This window comes from Emys orbicularis, chromosome 7 (assembly GCF_028017835.1).
Source record: "Emys orbicularis isolate rEmyOrb1 chromosome 7, rEmyOrb1.hap1, whole genome shotgun sequence".
Lineage (NCBI taxonomy): Eukaryota > Metazoa > Chordata > Testudines > Emydidae > Emys > Emys orbicularis.
Genome location: NC_088689.1, coordinates 57,064,592 through 57,079,140, shown reverse-complemented (window position 1 = coordinate 57,079,140; position 14,549 = coordinate 57,064,592).

Sequence of the window (14,549 nt, the reverse complement as noted above, 5' to 3'; positions counted from 1 at the left end):
TGCCCCTGGATGGAGCATCATTGGTTTTGATTCCCTTCTTCAAATGTCACTTGGATACGGCTGGATTTAAGGAACGAATTCCCTGAGGGATGTACCTTATTGTTGATGAAAGCTCCATCCTGCAATTTCATATGTGTGGGCAATGCCCTGTTCACTTCAGCAGGGCTCCATGTGGGTGCAGCAGGCTGCCTCCACTCAGTGAACTACAGGATCAGATACATATTTCAAAATGAAACCTTTTTAAACTAACAGAAGTCTGGCCTTATTGCCCCCAAATCCAACTACATTTTGCAATCAGAAAATGCACCCTTTGAAATGTATTGGAAACACACTGCAGGATTTCTGTTGAAGAAAGAGGCAATGCCTTTCTTAAAAGAAAGTGTTAGTTTAACACCCTCAAAAGCAGAAACAGTGGAAGAGCAATGTATTGAAAACTGATGGAGTGTCTGATTGAATAATAGATGAAGATCTGAAATGGTGAGAAATCTTCAACTCATGTTAGAGATGCTATCTTGTACTCAGCAAAGGATGTGTGACTGTTATTTGTTACCTGTTCTATTCAGTTTCAGCATGTTTGAATAGAGAGACATTAATACTAACCTTATGATAGACTAGTATATTATTTGTTAAGAATATCATTTCAGCACTTATTGAAAGTTCTATTGTTTCAAGAGGAAAAAGTTAAAGAAGATATAGACAGGTCACTGTAATATGAATTGTATTTTTCTCTAATCTAAGTGTTTCCCCCTCTATAGTGAATGGAACAAAATTTTCTCTGAGTTCTGACATTTTAATTATGTAGGCTGCAGAAAAGACTTCATAAATTTTCACTTACACTACTAAAATACTAGCTCATATTTTTGTTCCATACATCCCATTGAACCCAAGTTGCTTAGAAGGGGTGTAAGTCAGTGTAGAATATAGTTTGTGCTAATAAAATTACATCTGTTGTTCATCTGGGAAACCAAATAATAATCCTCAATTGAAGAAACTCTAAACTCATTGATGTACTCATAAGATAATTAAAATTTACAGCTGCCCTGTAAAGATCAAGTTTAGTTAGGTGTGAAAATTCACACGGGTTGTTACACTTCACCAAACTGGGAAAGTAGCTAATTAAATAGTTTGAAATTGACATCTCTTAAGCATACTACTATTGAACAGAATTACAAAATATGGCCATTGTGTGTCCTAGATTTCTTGCTTCTGAATAGGTTTTCTTCAAAACAACTCAACAACCTCCTCCCTGCCCCCTATTAGTAGAGGTGTCCCATAAATCTGAAGTGGAAAATGTGGTGAATATAGACACACATTTTCACATTGCTTAAAAGTTATTAACCATCGAAAAACTCTTTATAATTCAATAGGGCTATACTATGGTATCCTAATTCATGTTCAGTATTCCCTTCTTGAATAGTCCCATTAAGTTCAATGAGTCTATTCATGGACAAGGTAGTATTCAAAATGAGTAAGGCTGTCAGAATCTGGCCCTCAATTAGGGAAAAATCTTAGATAGGTGGCCAGACTCTCAATTGATGTATATTAATCTAGCTCCATTGAAGTCCATTGGAGTGATGCCAACTTACATCAGCTGAGAATCTGGCCCAAAATGATTAATCACACTGTTAAACAATAGAATACCAATTGAAATTTATTAGGGCTGTTAAGCAATTAAAAACATTAATCGTGATTAATCGAGTGATTCAAAAAATGATTCACAATTAATCGTGCAATTAATCGCACTGTTAATAATAGAATGCCATTTAAATATTTTTGGATGTTTTCTGCATTTTCAAATATATTGATTTTAATTACAAAACAGAATACAAAATGTACAGTGGTCACTTTATATAAAAAACACAAGTATTTTTCAATTCACGTAGTACAAGTGTTGTAGTGCAATCTCTTTATCACGAAAGTTGAACTTACAAATGTAGAATTATGTACAAAAAAACTGCAGTCAAAAATAAAACAATGTAAAAGTTTAGAGCCTACAAGTCCACTCAGTCCTACTTCTTATTCAGCCAATCGCTCAGACAAACAAGTTTGTTTACATTTGCAGAAGATACTAATGATGGGTTCTGCTTGATAACAATCCAAAGCAGTGCAGACCAATGCATGTTCATTTCCATCCTCTGAGTCAGATGCCACCAGTAGAAGGTTGATTTTCTTTTTTGGTGGTTCAGGTTCTGTAGTTTCCGCATCTTAGAATTAGAGCAAATATTTGAAATCAAAAATAAATATAAAGTGAGCACTCTATATTTTATATTTTGTGTTCTAATTGAAATCAAAATATTTGAAAATGTAGAAAACATCCAAAATATTTAAATAAATGGTATTCTATTATTGTTTAACAGTGCAATTAATCGTGATTAATTTTTTTAATGTGCAATTAATCATGATTAATTTTTTTAATCACTTGACAGCGCTAATTATTGTGTCTATCCTCCTACAAGGGCTGGATAGTCCCCAGTGAGACCCAGTTCAGCAAAGCACTTACACATGGGTTTAACTTTAAATTTTGAAGCCAATGAGACTTAAGCATATGCTCACAGTAACGCATGTACTTAGATGCCTTGTTGAACCATGGCCTAAAAGAAGATCTACAGAAGCTATCAGATAGGGAGTGAAATTCTGCTCTGAGTTAAACGTGATAGTGTAAGTAAGAGTAAAAATTTGGCCCCATAAAGAAATACTATATTTCATCTTGCCACAAATTCAGTTTACTAGATTTCAAAGGTTCCCCTAATTTTTAAAGAAATGGTAACAAATATGTACTCAGGGAGAGTTCTTCCAAAGTATGAATATTGTGATTCAGAATTAAAACTCATAGGATCAGAGCTGTAACAAAGAGTTCAAGTCTGGTCTAAAAATTGGCAGATACCAAAACCAGAGATGGTCTCATAGTAAAGCAGAAATTCCCCTTAAATACATATACCTACAAGCAAAAGACTGAAAAAAAGGTTTTTAAGTTGCCCGCTCTTCCTTTCCTTTGTTGCTTTTATCATTTGTTTTTGTACAAGTTTAAATGTTTGCTTTGTTTTATATTTTGAAAATTAGTTTCTGGCCCATCATCTTCAAAACAACTTAAAAACGTAAGTGCTTTCATGTTTGTATTTATTGAAATCAAGGGATTTTTCTTAAACGGTCAGGGACAATGATGCATAAGCTACTGCTCCAAATATATGATCTTTTTTTTTATTTTTATTTTTATTTCATTTTTTTGAGTAAGCTTGGGTCCCAATCAAAAATATCAATGCATGGAAAATTAAAGGTGGCTCTTCACCCTATCATATTGTAGGATGTTTTAGGTGCTTGTAACTGGTGCTTTGTGTGTACTGTGACCATGGCAAACTGGGAGTGAAATCCTGCTCAATTTATTTATATGAGTGTTCCCTCTGGATGCACTAATGAATATGGTATCTTTGGCCCTTGGTGTGCAGGGTTTGGATTTGACATTTGCAGATTAACCACATTATATTCTTTTTTGTATTTTAAATAGCAAACTTGAAAAGTTCATTCACTGAAATATACATCAAATAGTACTGAGCTGTGGCAAAGTTCTAAAGTTCTGATTGGACAGATATTGAAGTTAATGAGTCTTTGTCCTGTTGACTTGAATTAGATTGGGCATTGGATTGGACCTTATAGAGCATTATTTTCTAGTTTTTAAAAAACTAGCTAGAAAGTGTATAACTGAAAGTGGAAAGTTATTATTGTAACATGGAATACACACTGGATAAGGATACAGTAGTCTGTAGTACCTGTATACTGCACACTGTTCAAATGGTGTAATCTTAACAAATGTATGAGCTATTAGAATTGTGTGTGCATTGAAATTGCCAAAACACAATCTACCTGAACTTATCAATAACTGAGTTTGTAAATTTTAAATGAGGAGAGAAAAAAGCTTTTAACTCCCCGCTCTTTATTGATTGTTATTACACATATTGATTGTATTGGAGGTAACCATCCTTTGATTCTTCATTTATTACTCAAGCATCATTTCTGAAGTCCACAATCAGTTATAAAGACAGAGAGATAAAAGGACTATTGTCTTGGGGCATTTTGCTACTGCAACTTATTTTCTTCATAGAATTTGAAGAGTAGTTTTCTTTGCATAAAGGCCCTGCAAAGGAGGAGATATTTCTAATGCTCCAGATTGCTATTTTAGTGAGACTTTTTATTTTCAAAATAATAATAATAATAATGTAAAAAAATCACAACAAACAAAATCTACATAATTTTTTCTATAAAGGGAATTATATTTTATATGTATAATTAATACTTTTTTACTGATTATTAAAGAGTATAAATTAAGTATAAGACATACCGTACGCATATGGCATGTATATTCTGTGTTTGTTGATATAGCCTTGAGCAATATCTAATCTAATTGCATCAGAAAGAGACCTTTGTGCCATTTACCTTCTCTATTTCCATCAGCACCAACTACAGTACATATCATGTCACAATGGATGATCATGCCTTATATAAGCTTTATCTCATCCTCTTTCTTTCCCTTTCGCATGAAGGAGCTCAGGCCCAGTTCTTCACTGATTTACATCCCATGCAACATTACTGAAGTTAATGGGGTTGCAATGGCTATGAAACAACACAGAATTTAGACCATAGCGCCATATTCCGACACCCTTACTAATGTTGAATATACCTTACCCACATAAGAGAGAATGTCATTCAGAAACTGGCCTTAGGGACAAGAGGATTTAAATTGTAAGTCCAGAAACAAGTAAACCTAAACCCCAATCCTTCAAGGATTGAAGTGCTTAACTCTATGTATTCTGTGTAGTCTCAGTGGGGGGATTTCCCAGTCTTCGCAGGATCTGGGTTTAAGTGATTTTAAATGGTAGCAAATTCTTAGTATGTCTTTGTGTCATTCTTTCATGATTCCATAAAGTTTCTAACATTTCAGAAATCATGGAGTCAAAATGTCTTCCATTATTTTTCTGTCTGAAGTTATGACACCATAAGGCCTGACAGGTTTTGATCACTCATCTGTTTGACACCCTATTATATCTGTGCCAAGGATACCCAATATTAATATTTGCATGAAATAACAGAAATCAAAGCTGGCAAGGGTCTGACTAAACCAGAATAGATCTTCAATATGATGTACAATTGTGGTCCAAGCATACTCGATTGTTAGCTTTTCTGAGCAAACAGAGCTACTTTTGGGAGCTGATGATTCTTTACTAGACTAAAATGTATAATTTTGTGTGTACTACTGCTATCCCCAAAAGTGTGAAATGTTCTCTAGAATATACACTTAAATTAAAAAAAAAAAATCTGAAATCCAGCTAATTTGAGTGGTGGAATAGGACTGCAAACTCAGTCCAGTACTAGCTGAGCTGCATATTTAACTGGATGACAGAACATTTTCTTGGAAAACTAGTCCTTCTGTGTCTTCTCCCCATAAATTAATGTATTGATTGCATGTATGTTGTTGCCTATGAAGGAATTAATTGTGTGATAGCAAGAAACCAGTGTTTATATTTGTTTAGAAATCATTAACAGTTAAAAGTGTTACCAGTAAGATAGCTTCCAACTCTTTCAGAAAACCAAAGACCAGTATACACATCTGAAGCTACCTGAGTTTTATAACTTCTGATCTTACTTTTTGCCTCCCATTATTATTTAAGTTCCTCCAATGGTTAAGATTCCTAACAGATACTGAATCAAATAATTTTATGGGATTAATGTCAAAACACATGAAGGAGCTATGACAATAGATGTAGAACCGTTTTAAAGTAATCCTTGATTTGGAAGGGTAATAAACACAGTTTTATCTCAATCGGTGTCATGAATAGTTGGAAGCTACTTATGTCTGACATTTTAAAACCATATTTTAATGTATTTAAGACAAAAGAATTGATATCTATTGCTTTCCAAAATAAATAGTGTCAGCAAAAGGTAATAAGGAAGAAGTGGGGAAATGAGAAAATGCCTTAATGCGGTCTTTTCTTATTTCTACTAGACAGTGCTCATTATTAAAACAGCATCTTGTACTTCCAGAATTACATGGGAATATAATGAGACAATGTTTCTCACCTTAGTCAAAATTCACTCCTGTACAAAGAATGAGCACAAGCCTTGTGCACCTCTTAACATCCCAATAAATCTCTCAAAATAGTCCTTAAATGGGACAAAAGTGTGCCATAGACTTTGTCTTGGCTCTCTGCATAAGAATGAATTTTATTCACTCTGAGAGAACGCTGATCTTTTCCAAGGGAAGATCAGTGAGTATGTTCAGAAAAAAAATAGTAAATGAACTAGCTTTACTTTATTTAAAAAAAAAAAATTAACTAAGGAATTACCAAAATCAGAGCTATCTGTTAAATCATGACTATCCTAGAAACAGTTCTGATTTTGCTGATTCTTGATTGGAAATAACCAATCAGACAGAAACATTAGCAGACAACCCTATATAGCCACTTGTTTAAAAATATGTATAGATAAGATTTCTCCTGTCTCCTTGTTATAAAAAAAGTTTTCACAGGTGAAGCCAGAATGGATTAAAAAAACATTAGGACAAAGTCTGAGAAATTATGCTTTACCATAACCTGCTACTTCACGGTCTCCCTGGTTTAAATGATGCCTCTAGTGATCTCAAGTCCTAGCCATCAGAGCTAGTTGAGATTTTTTACATTTCAAAATTTCAAAATTTCAAAATTGTATAAATTTTGAATTTAAGGGGAGGGGGTGAGAAAAAAAAAAACATTGTGACATTTCCTCCCTCTCCCCCACCACTTTTTCCCATCCACCTCTGCTTGCCATATATATTTTCTGTTAAATTGTTGAAAAAAAATACATAGGAGAAAAAAGTTTTCCCTCATATAAATATATTAGGACAATGGTCAATTCTTTGTTTTGTTCTATGATTCTAACTGAGAAACTTGAATCTATAAAAGCTCAACACTATACTTGATGTACATGCTAACCTCCCATTTAAATCAATGGGAGATTTTTGTGTAGGTTGATGACAAGTTTGGGCCCTACGTGAAAATTAGAAGAATCTAATAGACGAAAAACAATTCTGTTCAGAACTCCCAGACCTGAGTCTGATGTGGTGTAAACAGAAGTACCTTCATTTAAGTGAATGGGGCTTCAGTGATGTGAATGGGGCTTGTAGGGAAAACATTGACGGTTTGTGGAAGTAAATACTAGCCAAAGTGCAAAACTCTGATTGGCTGCAATGAGGCCAGGATTTTTCACCCTGATGTTTAGATGCAATATAAGATACCAATAGCATGAGTTATTTTTTGTCCTTGTATTTTAGGCTATTTACAGTGCCCAAACTATTGTGGTTCCTCCTCTACGGCTAAAAAATGTTTCTAGTAGAATCCAAACAGAGATATATGAAGGTTTTTCTCCCTGAAAATTTAGTAATAGAGTCTAAAACATAGGGCCATATCCTCAGCTGGTGTGAACTGGCATTCGGACTCAGGCTGCTTTAGACTGAGCATCTGGCTCATAGTTTGAATTGACTTGCTATTTTATACAGTATTTTAAGTAACTGTAATAATCCAATATTTCTATAAGGATGGTTTCTGCACTGTATGCAGCAGTATCATTCCAGCTACCCTCATCTTTTATACTTAATGCCATATTCTCCTTGATCTTTGTGCAGCTTCTGCTACTGTCTGCAGCCCTGTTAAAAGTGGCCATTGTAGTTCTGCAGTTAGCAGAATTACTGTTATTGATGAACTAATTTAGCTTCAGTTCTGCCTTTTGTATGAGGAGCACTTACTACCCTTATCTAAGAGCTGTATTATCTCTCTCACACACACAAACATGCCTGTGTACACACAAAAAGAAACATTCACTTTGTAGCAATCCTAGAAATTCAAATCCAGTCCCAGTGGGTGTGATGCGTCTGTTAGGTTGGTTTTCAGATACAGAGTTGTGTTTAATAAACACAATAAAAGTATATTTTCATATTGTTTTCTAAGTAGCATTCCTGTATATGGTATATAGCAACAGGCCGGTGAGTACACTCACATCCGTCTACTTTTTGATCTTAAAGAATAAGGGTGGGTTTTCCAAGGAGCCTATGGGTAATTAGATGCCTAACTCCCTTAGACTTTTTTGAAATTTCCAGCCCAAAAAGAAGCTGATGGAAGACTCGCTACAAAAATAATTATTCTGAGCAACCTATGTGTGTGTGACTTTTTTTCTTTTACTTTTCTTAATAAATTGGATCTTATGTGAACCAATCTACATGAACAATTCTTTCCATTATGTATTTACAGACCAGTGCATGGCATGAAATCTGGCAGAAAGTTTACAATTGGTTAGGGCAGGGGTCGGCAACGTTCGGCACACGGCTTGCCAGGGTAAGCACCCTGGCGGGCTGGGCCAGTTTTATTTACCTGCTGACGCGGCAGGTTCGGCCGATCGCGGCCCCCAATGGCCGTGGTTCGCCGTCCCGGGCCAATGGGGGCGGCGGGAAGCGGCGCGGGCGAGCGATGTGCTGGCCGCGGCTTCTCGCCGCCCCCATTGGCCCGGGACGGCGAACCGCGGCCAGTGGGGCCGCTATCGGCCGAACCTGCCGCGTCAGCAGGTAAATAAAACTGGCTCAGCCCGCCAAGGTGCTTACCCTGGCGAACCGCGTGCCGAACGTTGCCGACCCCTGGGTTAGGGGTTCATAGTCTTTCCTTGCAGGTCCAACCTTAGAGAAATTCACCTTTCCGACTCTGCCCTGTCTTAAACTTGGAGTACAGTTTGACTCAGTTCGACTCCATCCTGCCATGTTGATGAGTACTGCTGTAAAGGTGCAAGGAATCTAAGAGCTAGCACTGAATACTCACCATTTGCTGTATGCCTGTGCATAAATGGATCCACCTTGGTGTCCACTCCTGCATGTGCTGGATACCTCCTGATCAACAGCTCATAGGGTAGGGAAATATGCAATGGTTAGCAGCAGATGCTCTCTCACAGCCCCTGCACTGAAATGAGTACTGGGGTTGAGCTGAGCACAGTTGCTTTCATGCAGGATTTTAAGTTAATCCTATTGCAAATGCAGGACTAGAAACTACTTATGGATGCTTAAGAGTATAGCTGGTCAAAGCCTTTTCAAAATAAAAGAATTTGTTTGTTTATTTTTAATAGGATGTTTTTTCAAAAGAAAATTTTGCAAAACAAGTGACCAAAATTTTTTGTGAATTTTTTCTTGACAATATTGACTGAAATTTTCATCAAAAAGGGCACTGACTGTTGTTGAAATGGATATTGACATTTTTAATTTGATGCAAACTCAATTTTCAGAAAAATAAACATTTTGATAACCATTTTTTCAAGAAACAAATTACCCATTTTAAAAAAAGAATTAGTCTAATTTGAACCCCATGTGACCTACATCATTTTTTCTAAGCCTTTGCATTCCTCCCCGCTCCCCATTTTTTAACTAGCTCTACATAAGTGCTGGATGCAGAAGATACTGAGAACATAAGAGCCAGTTGCTGACATAAACAAGTGCCAGGGTTTTAAGCAAGTACTATCGCTAGCAGTCAGCTGCTCAATATCTTATGACATGTGCTGGGTCAACAGTGCTCTTATTGGCCTTCCTTCCTGTAGGGCTTGCTCCTCTCAGCTTACTTTATTGGATCACATGAGTAACAAAACACCATGTTCAGCAGCCCAACCACAGTTAAAGCTGCTTTCCAACCATCTCCTGCCAAACTCCTGAGAGACTGCTCACTTGAAAATTACATAAAATGGAATGAAGATTAGGAATACGTTGTTCCTTCACTGTATGTGTCCAGCTGGTATATGGGGGGGGGGGGGGGAAGATGTGCCTGGTTTGTTGATTAAATAGGTTTTCAATACCCACCATTTAATCAACAGGGATATTAAGACATCCTAATAAAATCTGACTGATTTGTTCTGTTGGTTACTGATATCTGTGTTAACACCACCCGTATCTCAGATTTTTCTTTGAAATCTTTATTTTTTAAATCACATGGCGTAATCAGGCTGCATTTCAAGCTGAATTCTCTGAAATGTAGTACTATACTTGATTTCATAGATTTTCCTTAATGATCATTAAAAATTTGCCATGTCACAACAGGCTATAAAAGCTAAGCTTACAAAAAATGTTCCGTAAATATGCATGATATGGATATGGAAGTTTGAGCATTCATATTGCACAGAGTGAGTATTGTGAGGTCTTCTTCTTAGCAATTGAAAGCCTTGAACCATTGTTCACCTGTAGCTGAATTATGGATAATAAACTACCCTACCAAATTACTTATATTGTTAACAACATTAGTATAGAACATTTAATTGAATTTGGGGGCCTTTTATAGCAATATCTATAAATAAAGTACTTTCTTTGTAAAGAATTCTATGAATATGAATACTCCAATTTGAGGTTTAAGCATCTGGGAAATTTTCTTGGTAAACACACAGCCTAAACACATTAAAGAAGGGAAAAAGCTGTTTGTTTTCAACTGTCCTTGTTTCCCCATTTTCTTTTTCCTCCATTTTTGTTCTGTGGGGAGCGGGGAGAATAATCATAGTGCCTATGACAAAGATTGTGTTTCAAGAAGTGTGCAATGTGATCATTGTTTTATTCTTTTGTTTAGTTTTTTTAATTGCAAACGGAATCCATTCTCACGCTGACAATGGCTAAAAGGAACAACCTTGAAAAAAATGTCACTCGACGTTTCAGCAAATGTTCTGATTCATTATGTTTGGCCTCCACTTTTGTGGAGATGTACATTCTTGTCCATGGTTTTAAAGGATAAAAAAATAAGAACTGATTTTAATTATCAATATGTATTTTGACTCTTTTGTTTTTGGTTTTCAGGCATGTAGGATGGTTTTATTTATTGCAGAAATCTACAGATAATCTAAAGAAAAATCATCATTTTTGTTCTTGGTTTGAGCAAATCAGTTTTGTTTTGTAAATAATGCAGCCCTTTTTCCTTAAGTAGTGCTAGCCTGATTGTGCTATTTATCTGTGATCTCTACTCTTAAAGCAGGGGTTTTCATTTGTTAATCAGGCCACAAAGAGGGAGACAAATGTTATCTTTCTGAAAGCAAAAGCTTTGTTCATTCCAGCTGCATTAGTGCAAGGATCAACCAGGATTAGTCTGAATATGAGACAATAAGGTTCATGACTCTTGGACATCACAACATACACCATAACATACAATGAAAGGGCCCAGTCCTGCTACTAATGAAGTCAATTTTCAAGTAATTCATTTTTTTTTTTAAAGATAATCCAGCCTGCAGACCTTGGAGTTTTCACTAAATTGTGGCTATTATCTGGAGTTATAAAAGTTCCATTTGGAAAGGCAAAAACAGACAAAACTGCACATTCAGAGGGAAATCAATTGTGATTAAAAAAGAAATACAACATACATTCAAAGATCATTGTCAATATAGAAAGAGCACCAAAGGCCCTCTGTGAAATGTTCTTCTGTTACAATGAAATGAAATATCATCCAGGTGGCAACAATACCACTTTACATAAAAAGAAAACCTTCAAATATTACTAATACTTTACATGGTAATTTGTAGTGCAGGTTATCTGTGTCATCCTCCATTTATTTCTTATACCAGCCTTAATCACGAACAGTTGGAGTCTGTATGTTCTATCTAGCTTTACATCATGTGCTAATTATTCGGCCAATGAGTTGCGGATACCATTAGGACATAAACGGTTCTAACTGTTTTTTCATCAACCCAAATTGCTACAATTATTTTCTCAAATAAAGTTCATCTTGATGAGAACAAGATGGAAAACAATAGGGCAAGAGTGTACGGATATAACCATGCATTTCCACTGAGCTAATAAGAGCCTGGTGCTGCTACTCCAATTCACACAGACGGTCCCATTGACTTCAAGAGATTTATTCCTGAGAATAAGGACTCCCTGTGTGATTAAGGGCTGCACAACTGGACCCAAAATAAACTATTTTTTTCCCATTTAGGAGCCATTAGTCAGCAAGCTTTTCCACTTGGCTGGAATGGCCTTTTTAGTTTGTCATCCACTCTTCTCTGTTGTGTAAAATCTTTTGTATTTCATTGTAGTACAGTAGAAACTTGACCATTGGTGCATCTTGGGCAGATGAACAAGGAAATAAAATCAAAGTAAAATAAATTTTAATCCATCCAAATTGTATAAGGTAAACTGAAATCTGGACACTTTAGCTTGCATCTGAGGAAACTATTATTCTTTTGGACCAGTTTCTGGGAAGTACCCAGCCCATTTTTCTTCCCTTTCTATGTGTATGGAATCCTGGAAGTGTTCTGCTTGTTCTATTCATATTCTTTTATTTATTTGTTTTTAATTGCAAATGGAACCCATTTTCACACTGACAATTGCTAAAAGGAAACAATGTCACTCTACATTTCAGAATATGTTCTGATTCATTATGTTTGGCCAAATTTGATGAGGTTAATATAGGTGTTAATTTAACAAAATAGCTTCCCACTGAAGGACCACATAGTCTGACTGCTCTGGCATGTATGGTGCCCATCTACACAGTCTCGCAGATGACTCCAAAGCAGTAAGACCAAAACTTAATTTTATAACCAGACCTCATGGGACAGAACGGATGGGCACTTTCAAAACTGTCCTCATTTAATAAGTGCACAGATCATATTTCTGAACAGTGCTTCAAAGTGGCCGCAACAACTGGAGCTATATGAATAATTGAATTCTCCAGTTTGCTTTCAATACCAAAATATTGAAAAAAAATTCATTTCGGGTCAAATGAACCAACTTTTTGAATTTTTGAAAAAAAAAAACAAAAAGTTATGTATAGAACAAACTATTTAATTCAACCCAAAATAAAATACTTAATTTTATTTTTTTTGGGGGGGGGGAAGGGAGGTATGTTGTACTTTTAATTTTTTTAATAAAATTGAAGTAAATTTCAAAACAGTCATTTCAAGTATAAGTAAATAATGTGTTTGACTTTTTTTAGACCCAAAGAATTTGGCAGAATCTACCCAAATTAACAAAATGTTATGGACAACCCCAATCTGCATTTTTTTTTTTTTTGGTGAAAAAAATGTTTCAGGCAAAAAATGTCACCCAGCTCTAGCAGCAACTTACACATCATTGATCTGCTTTTTAGCCACAGCACAACACTGAGACTCTTACATTATGAAACCTAAAATGTCTGTCTAGCTGTCTGTGGCTATCTAATGATTTTCTACAAAGCACATCACTATAATATTTAAGTGCTCTACCTTAATTCTTTGCTGTTCTTACAGTGACATTAGCTTGTGTGCTTTTGAACATATAGATTGTATACTCGAGAGGTGGTGTCACCCTGTCTGAACTGGTTCACAACTGTGAGTGCCTACCTCAGAGTAGACTGTCAAAATCAGGGCAGACACTCTAAACTGCTGGTATGTTCTATAATTAGATTTCACCAACCCAATAACAAATGTGAACTTGTAGATCACTGTAACAGTCTTACCATTGAGTCACAGACAGTCCGCCTTGGGCTCTCCAGTCTATCTTGACACCCAAGCAAGCTGGACTTCATGATAAATGGTCACTTACACCAAAAAGCACAAAATATTCAGGTTGCTTCCAGTCCCACGGGAATAGTAATTTACTCCAGGTCAAGTTGAATCTGAGATCTCACACCAAAGACAATGCTGGTAGCCAGTCCTGTAATAAACTATTTAAGGATTTATTAACTAGGAAAAAGAAATTAGAGAGTTATTTACAGATTAAAGCAGGGAACATATGTGCACAAATGAGTTCAGGCTACGGTTCCAAAAAGATCACAGAGAAGTAGTAATATCAACACTGAATGTCTTTTCAGGGCTTAACTCAGGACAACCCTGGAGATCTCTGCTTGTTCATTTCTTAGTTCCTGCCCTTGGAAGAGTCCAAACAGCAAAGAGATGAAAAATTTTCTGGTGAGCCTGTTCTACCTGTTAGCCTCTTGCAATGAGACAAGCACCATTGCATGTAGCATTTCCAAGGTGTGATAGAGCCATTCACCAGTCCTTTGTACTGTGTTGTTCCTTAAGAGCCCGCTTAATCTTCGTAGGCCTCATTAATGGGGAAAGGGACATTCTTCCTGTGCCTGGGTTCACAAATTCAGAGCAAACGTTTTCAAAGTTATAAAACAGAACTTACATATTTCTGTAGAGCCTGGAATACAGACATTACAAGTGAGATTAATGCAAGAAGAACTTAAAAGCATTTCATAGAGTCTAGACACTAAATTCATTCTTAAAGACTAATAACTATTTTGAACAAAACTAACATTCAGGTGAACTGCTTTGGTTTCCAGCTATGCATTTGTCAGTTCTTAGCTGACATCTATAGCCTTGGCCAGAGCTGGCACTTGGTTTACAAGCATCACAGGTAGAATGAGTTGTTTTAAAATTAGTCTACAGTGCACAATATATTTCACAAGAAATTGGGATTTAGAAATATCAAATGCTGAAATCTACTGCAACATGATGAGTTTTTCCTGAGGCTGAGAAAAGCGCTTGGGTGAAAGCTTAATGTAGCTTAAAGAAGGTGCATGCAGATTTGCCTAACGGACTAT